Genomic DNA, 10,245 nt, shown 5'->3' on the forward strand with positions numbered 1-10,245 from the left:
TATATATATATATATATATATAAGCTTATGTACACATATAATATGAAACTCTATTGCACATGCACACCAAGTTATAATGTTTTCGCTCACTTCCGTCCTATATAAGTATAATCATATATTTAGTGAAAATATATTCCTTTACAACTTCTTCAAAAATTCATTGTCTGGAAATTCTGAATGAGCTACAATAAACTCAATATTCTTCACTTAGAATGACCAGGCTGAGGAGTGGCCGTGTGGTGAGAAGTTCGCTTCTTAACCATAAGGTTCCAGGTTCAGTATCGTTACGTGGAACTTTGAGCAAGAGTCTTTTGATAGAGCCTTTGACCTGCCAAACCGTTGTGAGTGGATCTGTTAGACGGAAACTAAAAGAAGACCATCGTATATATATATATGTGTGTGTGTGTGTATGTGTGTGTGTCCAGAAAGGAGGTCACTAGTATTCTAAGACCTGAAGGCGGCGAGTTGTTAGCAAGCAGGTCGACTTTGCCTTTCATCCTTTCCAGTTCGATAAAACTAGTACCAGCTGAATAATGGGGTAGATTTAATCGACTTAGCCTATGCCCCGAACTTGTTCTTGTGCCAAAATTTGAAACCAATATTTTTAGATCTCTATTACAAAAAAAGGTTGACCATGCGAGGCATTCATTGAAACAATTCACAGAGAAATAACATATAACCAAATATGGACTTAAGGTTCTAACATGATATGCGCTATCTCCTAGTAAATGACTTAAAACGCTGAGAAATGCTTTATAGCTTATATATTGGTTTGTCATAAATTCACTCGTGTTTTTCCTACTTGGCACTCCATTGTCATATATCGAAAAAGAGGTACAGTTTATTCAAATTATAGAAACTAGGAACAAAATTTGTAGAGGAAGAATAGAGCTCCACCGCTCTCCAGTAAACACTACATTAGAAATATTTTTCATGTTAATTGAAATAACATTGGAGAGAATTAAAATATACAGAAATAAAGCAAAGAGTACAGAAATGAACGAATTCATCTGGTAACCCAATAAAATCTAGTGTATTATAAACACACAGTCATCTGAAAGGAGAAGCTATTTTCCTATGACGAAACAACGGCAATTAATATATTCGCGTTCGAATCTGCCCGAAAAAAATTTAGAATAAATTTACAAGTAATCTTTCTAATGTATTAGTTGCATCAATTCTTACAAAACCAGCGCATCTAAAAGTTGCAACTGTTAAAATGTCTGGAGAGCTACAACATAGTTCAGAGTTTATACATTCTATCCAAATCCTCGAGGAGACAACCGCAAGTTTCATATTAACAAGCTATATTAATTAGGCGTCTACAGTTCAGAAATCAATATTCCTTTGAAGTTTCTCTCATCTAAATGTCAGATGCCGCCCATCGCTCTTTTATACTGTTTACTTCTGTCTTAATTACAGCAGTTTTTCTATATTTATGACTGACTATGTAGTTCTACTTCTCCAGAAAAATATTAAATACTTTCTTTTCATTCTGCTCTACTTTCTTTAATATTATTTTAATGTCTTCTACACTGTCTTTCTTGTGTATATATTTTTGTGCAACGTTTCAAAGAGACTAAAACATAATTTGTACATAATTTAACTATCGAAAACATACGCAAAAACAAAAATAATAATTTTATCAAATTATATATGTACATAGAATATACATAGCTGGGGGAAATGAAAGTTTTGAAACAGGTTTACGGCATCTAAATATGTAGCACGCTGATAGTAATACACCTGACAAAACCGTTTTGTCTCGCCTCTAACTTAGTATAATCACAATCATGTCGGTGGATGAAACACGAACTTGCAATCCTCCTGGGTGAAGAATAGACGACGTAATCGTTTGACAACAATATAACTTGTATAAATATGACACATAATTATTCTAAAGATTATGAAATATAAATATATGGATGCTTTCAAAGATTCGTCAAAATCTACTCTACACATTTTCGGTTTATTCACTGTTTCAATGAATGCCATTATTATAGTTAAATGAAACTTATTCACCTGAGATGATGGTAATTGTATCTTAAAAGATTTTTGGGATATTTTCGAAATGAGCAGTGATCAATAATTTTGAAATATTTCCGACAATATTGTATGTAATCTGTCAACTATTTATTGATCTGTGCATTATATCTATAGAATTCAAGCTGGAAATTACATGAAATGATTAATAGACCAAAGCAAGCATATTCTCAGTCTTCGGTACGAATGGAAAACATGATTTATATATTATCAAATGCAAAGAGTAACACAGAAGAATTACGCAACGTAACATCCTGTAAATATACAATATTGCCATTCAATAGATGTAGATGATATATGAAGTCTTTGTCACAGAGAAAGAGGAAGCAAAGCTGATTTGCTTCCATTAGTCAGTACACCAATGTTTTCATGAAAGGAAACATAATCGATCGGAGCCAACGCTATTTGAACTTACTGCTGCTGTATACCCTCAGGTAAGCAAGTTGTTAGTGACAAAGGCGATTGTATTTGGCAACAAATAAGATGAATTTAGATAATATAGTTAGTGTAATTATTTACTTTATCAGACAACTCATCACAATTGAGGCTTAAAATATAAATGTTTGTAATCATGAATGTATCACATATTAGTCTTCTTTGATATTTCATACTACTTTGGCTTTGTGTTTTATATTTACCCAACATTTTGGATGGTGGAACATTCGTTTGTTGTCATTATACATTCTAACAACAACCAGTTCTTTGAGAAATATCTGATCCACAAGTTCTTCCCTAAAGTACTACTCTTTATAAAATACCTTGAATTTACATAAAATATTAACGCAGTACATCATACTATATTATGTTCTAAAGCCTACTCTTGGGCGGCGAACAGGCAGAGTCGTTAATGCGTCAGATCAAAAATGCTTAACGGCTACTTGTTCCGGCTCATTATATTCCAAGTTCAAATTCCGTCGAGGTCGACTTTGCCTTTCATTCTTTCGTGGTCGATAAAATAAGTACCAGTTGTGCACTGGAGCCGATATTATCGTTTCGTTCCGTCTTTCTGAAAAATTTTAAAGGTTGTTCGTATGTTTCATAAATAAAGTAGGTTTTACTCAGAGTGTTTTGCGAATGAGCCTCATACCGCAACTGGCTTCCTTATGCGAAACGGAAGTACTTATTTCCTAAATGAAAACCACAGCAAATGAAGAGTTTTAGAAATAGTTGAATAAATAACATGAATAAAGCATAGACAAACATCCCCAAAAATGAGGAAAATAATGGATCTACTCCAATCACATAAAATATTTTATAATTGCACTCTAAATTACACCGATACTAAACTGCATAGTACTGTTTTACTAGATAGGGTACTATTTCTAACAGTATTTATAATACCATCATCTTTCAATCATGAGCGTTGTGAACAAGAACAAGACCAATAATGATAATAATAGTCTGGTAATATGCCATACGGTTGATTATTATTATGAAACTGCATGACATATTACTAGTCAATGTACACCACTAGCCCAGAAGGAATGTAAGAGACGTCATGAGAAGGATTGTTCATTGGGCACTTTGCAACAAGTATTGACTTGACAGAGCAAAATAGTGGTACGAACAAAAACCTGAAGGCATCATCGAAAATGATATTGTAAAGATTCAATAGGATCTTATGATTCAGTGTGACCATGAGATAGAGAATAGGAAACCAGACATAGTGTTAATTGAGAAAGAAAGCAAATGATGCTGGATAAACTAGGTATGCGATAAGGAAGGTGGAGGCGCAATGGCCCAGTGGTTAGGGCAGCGGACTCGCGGTCATAGGATCGCGGTTTCGATTCCAAGACCGGGCGTTGTGAGTGTTTATTGAGCGAAAACACCAGAAACTTGTGTACTCTTCCACCACAAGTTTCTCTCACTCTAACGTCCTGTTTCTGTTGTACCTGTATTTCAAAGGGCCAGCCTTTTCACACTGTGTCACGCTGAATATGCCCGAGAACTACGTTAAGGGTACACGTGTCTGTAGAGTGCTCAGCCACTTGCACGTTAATTTTACGAGCAGGCTGTTCCGTTGATTGGATCAACTGGAACCCTCGACGTTGAAAGCGACGGAGTACGATAAGGAAGAGAGAAAAGTCGATAGATATAACAGGTTAGCTTGGGAGGTTAAGCAATTGTGGTTGCTGAAAAAAGTGGTAGTAGTACTCATAATTGTCGGAGCCCTGAGAACAGCAAGTAAAAACCTTGAGAAGTACATTGAACAAATACGTGCTGTAATAAGGGTGGAGTACTTGCAGTAAACAACACTGCTTCGAACCGATCGAATACTTCGGATGATGTTCGAAAAATAACGGGTGTTACCTTAGTTCGCTGGTAGTGAACGGCTGACACCATAGTATATTTCCAGTGTTAGAAGCTATGCAAAGATAATATAATAATAATAATAATAATAATAATAATAATAGTAATAAACACTCTGATGCAATACCAGGCGGTGGCTCTCCTATATTCTGATGATAAATGACTGGAAGTGTTATATTTTACTGATTTGTCTTAGATGGGCTACAGCAAATATTTTGCAAAATACTATAGATTTTTCTTTTCAATTGCTTGACCTTAGCCAATTGATCATGTCCTTGAGTGGCTGACGATACGTCCACTCTGATCACAAGCGAGAGTAGTGGGGGAGCACCATAGCCATGTGCTGAGACAGACTCTGGGGTTTGAATAATTTAACCCTGGAAATATGGGTGGTCCTGATAAGTATATTGGACTTCGTATATTTGTACCCTGCGTCACTTTGATGGTGTGTGTTGTTCTCTAAATAATAATGATGATAACAGTTTCTGATTTAGAACAGGGCCAGCAATTTTAGAAGACGGTACCCATTTAATGCCATCCACCCCAGTACTTGACTGAAAGAAGGAAAGGCCAAATTAACGTCGGCACGATTTAAACTTAGAACATAAACGACCTGTAAAATATTAATAGCAATAACGATGATGAGGATGATGATAATGTCTTTGCTAAACACAAGTGTTGAGAAAGATATCAAAAACGGTAGAGCATGATTTAGTGTGGGAATATACAAAACCCCTTGTGAACAAAGGAAACAATAAAAACAAGAATACCCAAGAACAACATCGCTCTTGTCCACCACTAATCGTTTCCTTTAGCATATTACCCTCTTATTTCTTTATTGCCCACAAGGGGCTAAACATAGAAGGGACAAACAAGGATAGACAAAGGACCAAGTCTATTACATCGACCCCAACGCGTAACTGGTACTTAATTTATCGACTCCAAAAGGATGAAAGGCAAAGTCAACCTCAGCGGAATTTGAACTCAGAACGCAACGGCAGACGAAATACCGCCAAGTATTTCGCCCGGTGTGCTAACGTTTCTGCCAACTCGCCGCCTTGATTACATCGACCCAGTGCGTAACTGGTACTGTTTTTATCGACCTCGAAAGGATGCAGGCAAAGTCGACCTCGGTGGAATTTGAACTCAGAACGTAGCGGCAGACGAAATACCGCTAAGCATTTCGCCCGGCGCGCTAACCTTTCTGCCAGCTCGCCGCCTCTTGGTAGAAGACTGTGAACGCTTGAGAACGAGCTGATACAAGCGCTCTGTCTCAGGCTTACCGTGACTTAGGACTGTGGGAAAATATGCTTGGAATCGGTGGAGATGTCGCAACTTCATCGTATGCTTGCTTACCATCAAAAACAGAATGCTCAGCCCTCCACGCAATGAGTATTAACAATATGGAATGCCTTCAGCAGAAATTGAAAGAGTATACCTTCCAGTCTGGCCAAATGTGAAAGGCACAAATGTCATGCGGTAATAATTGACGCAGACGATACAGATATTCGCCATCGTCAACAAATGCTAAGCACTTTGCTAACACTCTGGCCCAAATCCTGAAGTCTGGATTTAGCAGAATTATGAGCCGAAAATTATTAATGGGGTCCCCCTTTTAGTGTGTTTTCTAAGCAGCACTACTGCTCTGTGACTCACAGATTCAGGGAATCTTCTGTTCTGTTTCTGCTGCAAATTGCAGTAGATATCCACGAAATAGGTTTTGCGCTTAAAAATAAATCTCAAAGTCAGGTGATTTGTCACCCCACCCATTGTTCTTTTGTGGTTATTTTGCTACGTCTGTTTCTTAAGCATTAATTGTTTATTTCTCTTTTCACTTAGTGATCCACAATCAGTACTTAGCATCTTTATCTTTACAGTGTAATGCTGATTTGCAGGAAATACGTTAGAAAGAAAATATATCCTAGAAGAATCTTATTACATCTTGGATGGAACACATATAATCCAAGAATTTTAAGAAATGCCAAAGTGCTCACAATGTTTCGCTGGTTCAACATTAAGTATTGTACAGGCATATTATAAATATAAAATAACACCATAAAATATCACTTCTTTCTGTTATTATTACTAACTATAAAACATCTACAAAATATCTTACTATTAACTTTCATTTGATGCTACACCTCATTTGACTTTGTTGTTTTAAGCCAAATACCTCTTTTAAGCTTTCAATACATTTTTCCGCATTGCCAGATTACTTTCTAAGCTTTATATGTTATGGCAATGCTATATAGATGAAATTTCGAAGTGTTTTAGTAACCTGTACACTCTGCAATTACTTCAAAATACGGCAGTTCGGCTTCCAAAAAATTTGCACAGTTCTGTACGTCACATCTGTAGACAATCTGGTGCGTGTAACAAATATTTTTTGTGTTTGCTTATCATTTTACAATTTAAGTTCAAACTGAAATCAAACGACATGCAGGTGTTTAAACGCAAAATTGGGATTTTCCCCCGATATTTATCCAATATATAACATTACTAAGTTATCTTGAACAAATAAAATACATTATTTCTTTTTTCAACTTATGGAAAGCATTTCAACGTAAGAGTATGTAGCTTGATATTAATGCATAAGAAAATATTTTAAAATGTCAACAAAAAAGATATCCAGAAGTTATTTATTGTTACCTTGTGACAAAATAAATTGGAAATTATCTTTTAGTATTTAGATAACATATTTGCTTGAAGGTGGTTGTTTGTAATCCTGAGAAAAATAATCGGATCACGCGTGACAATCTGTTATTACATTCACAGTGTCTGTAGCAGTTTTCTGATTTTATTGTAGTGAATTTGAACAAAAAACTATCTTGCATTGCATTGACACGTAAATATTTATTGATCAAGATATAAAGAATTTTATTTTCATTGATATAAAATACTTGTAATTGCATTAACAATGGATTGATAAAAACACAATTTATGTTTCAAAAGCTTCTGCATAAGACTATTTCATCTAAAAGCTATTCATTGGAATATTAAATGGATCCAATGGCAAAGAATTAGTAGAAGCACTATAGTAATGATTAAATTCCTTATAGTTTGTAGGTATGTCACTCTAGTTTCAAAGTTCAAATTCTACCAAGTTGATGGCTAAGTCATTCATATAAATAAAATCAGGTGTAAATAAGATAAGGAAATTGATTCATTCGTCCATATTTTTTCTACTTAAGAACTGCTTTTGTCAAATAAAATATGTTGAGGACATTGAAAGTATTGTAAGAAAACGATCTTAATCCTCTCAGACTTGGGCCCCTGTGTCAAACTTAACACTCCACCTGGGCTCACGGGCAAAAAGAAATTGAATAGTTGAATATAAAGCTCAAAAGTAACGATTGCCAGCAAACTAATGGACAGAATCTTCTTCTCTGTGTGTTGTTTGTTACCGCTTTGCTTGGAATCCAGCGAAGATGATGTTTAACTTATCCCCGCTATGGTGGTGGAAATAGGGTGTGACAGGGCTAACGAAGCATAGTCGAATAGTATTAACTTAAGTGTTACTATTTCTGAGTGTGTACTTTGATATCTGTATATTTTTGCCTATTTAGTGAATTGTCAGGAAATGAGAAGCTGGGCCCATATGCCTTGTGAGTGAAAATGAAGACAAAGTATGATTCTTTAAAGACTACAACACGGGGAGAAATTTTTAGAGTGAAATTCTGGGGTGTAACACCGGCTCTTAGTTGAGCTTCATAAAGATCAGCAATTGATGAGGAATGTAATATTCTCTTCTATTCTAGGCACAAGCCTCGAAATTTTTGGGGAGGAGCCAGTCGATTAGATTGACACCAGTTCGCAACTGGTACTTAATTTATCGGCCCCGAAAGTATGAAAGGCAAAGTCGACCTCGGCGGAATTTGAACTCCGAACTCTGAAGGTAAAGACAGACGAAATACTGCTATGCATTTCGCTCGGCGTGCTAACGTTTTTGGTATCTTGCCGCCTTATAAAGAATATAATATTGTATGGTCCTCAAGGCGGCGAGGGGGCAGAAACGTTAGTACACAGGGCGAAATCCATAGTTCGGGGATAGAGAAAGTCTTTAACGTTTCAAGCCTACACTCTTCAACAGAAAGGAACACAGAAAGAAACAAGGAAAGAAAAAAAATGAGTGTAGTGGTCAGTGATCTATCATGGCGAATGCCGGATAGAAGGGTCACACCATATATATATATATATATATATATATATACTGATTTCATATCTATCATACAGGTTTAAATTAAATCACAGTTTATATCAGGAGGTTGTAGACGTAGGCTTGGCGGAACTATGACCAGGCAAGTAACTTGAATGTCACGTCACAGAACTAGTTAAACAGTATTTGTTGAGTAGCGTAGTCAGACGATCCGATGCATACAGAAATTGTAATAGTTTAATTAGGAGGTGACTGAGAGGTCAATAATGTTTGGGGAGTCGGCGTGTTGATCAAAAGGATCGTTAGGTGGTGATTCTAGCTATAGTCTACAAATAAAACAATTTGAATGCTGAACCAGCAGAGTCACTAGTGGAAGATCTATGCATTAAATTAGCACGATATATAATGTACAACTATAATTTCAGTGTATTGTAATGTAGTTCTCTTAAACGTCTGTATGTTGTATCATTAATAATAGAATATACTTGTCGCATGGTGATATTATTTTTACCGCTAAATATCGTTCTTCTGTTTATTGGTTATGATATTTATTTGTCTATTTAATATCACAGTACAGTATTTTCAGTATAATTGCTCTGTCTACTATTTTTGTTGCATATTAAGTCTACGTCATCAGATGAAGTTCATCCATTCATGATATTTGCAGCTTGATAATAGTAATAGACATAAATGTAAATGAATTCGAAAGCAAATTTTCTCTCTGTCTGTCTCTGTCTGTCTCTGTGTGTGTGTCTCTCTCTCTCACCCTCTTACTGTCTCTATTTCTTCATATACAGGGGTTGGATAATATAATGGAAACACCTTAAAATTTCAAACAAATTTATTTTAATATGAAGGTAGGACCGTCTTTGGCAGTAACTACAGCTTGATATCTACCAGGTATGGACTCGTACAAAGTTTGAATTGTTTCCAAAGGAAGTTTTGTTCATTCTTCAGCTAAAACAGTCTCCAGTTCTTGTAGTGATGATGGTGGAGGATATTGACTCCTTACTTGTTTTTCTAAAATGCACCATAAATGTTCAATGATATTGAGATCTGGGAACTGTGTTGGCTAGATAAGATGTTCAACGTCACTAGAATGTTCCTCGTGTCATTCAATAACAATTTTAGCGGTGTGAAAAATCAATGTTCGCCAAATTCCATTGAGCGAACATATAGAGACGTGGTAAAAAAATGCTTCTAATTTTTCCTTTCCACAAACTAAATCAGTACCTCTACCAAATCGTCATTGCTTGTATAAGTGCGTAGTGTGCTACATACAGACGATGAATTGTCTATGGACCAATGTGAAATGAGGTACTTTGCAAAAGAATACAACGCACCGCTCGGTTCGGGAAACGAAGGCAAACACGATCTTGCAAACCTGCGTGTATCACATTAACAATTAGGCGACGCACCCTCATATACACATATACATACATACATACATACATACAAATGTGTTATTACGTTGATTTATATGTATATATAGCTGAGGAGAACTAATCAAATTTGCGCTAACAAACGTATTTTGGAGAGTTCGAAACTCAGGTCCTAGATTATCCACATCTGGGTTATGCATTTACCTCATGTTCTTCCTACAGGTAAGACGAAATTTATAATGATCGCCACCCACAAACATCTTTGCCAGTATATATATAGTGAAGCTATACTATAGCGTCGCATATTATCGACAGCTATTTCCAGTAAATATTGGTGCATTGTTGTATCACTAT

Source organism: Octopus bimaculoides, chromosome 2 (assembly GCF_001194135.2).
Source record: "Octopus bimaculoides isolate UCB-OBI-ISO-001 chromosome 2, ASM119413v2, whole genome shotgun sequence".
In the NCBI taxonomy this organism is placed as follows: Eukaryota; Metazoa; Mollusca; class Cephalopoda; order Octopoda; family Octopodidae; genus Octopus; species Octopus bimaculoides.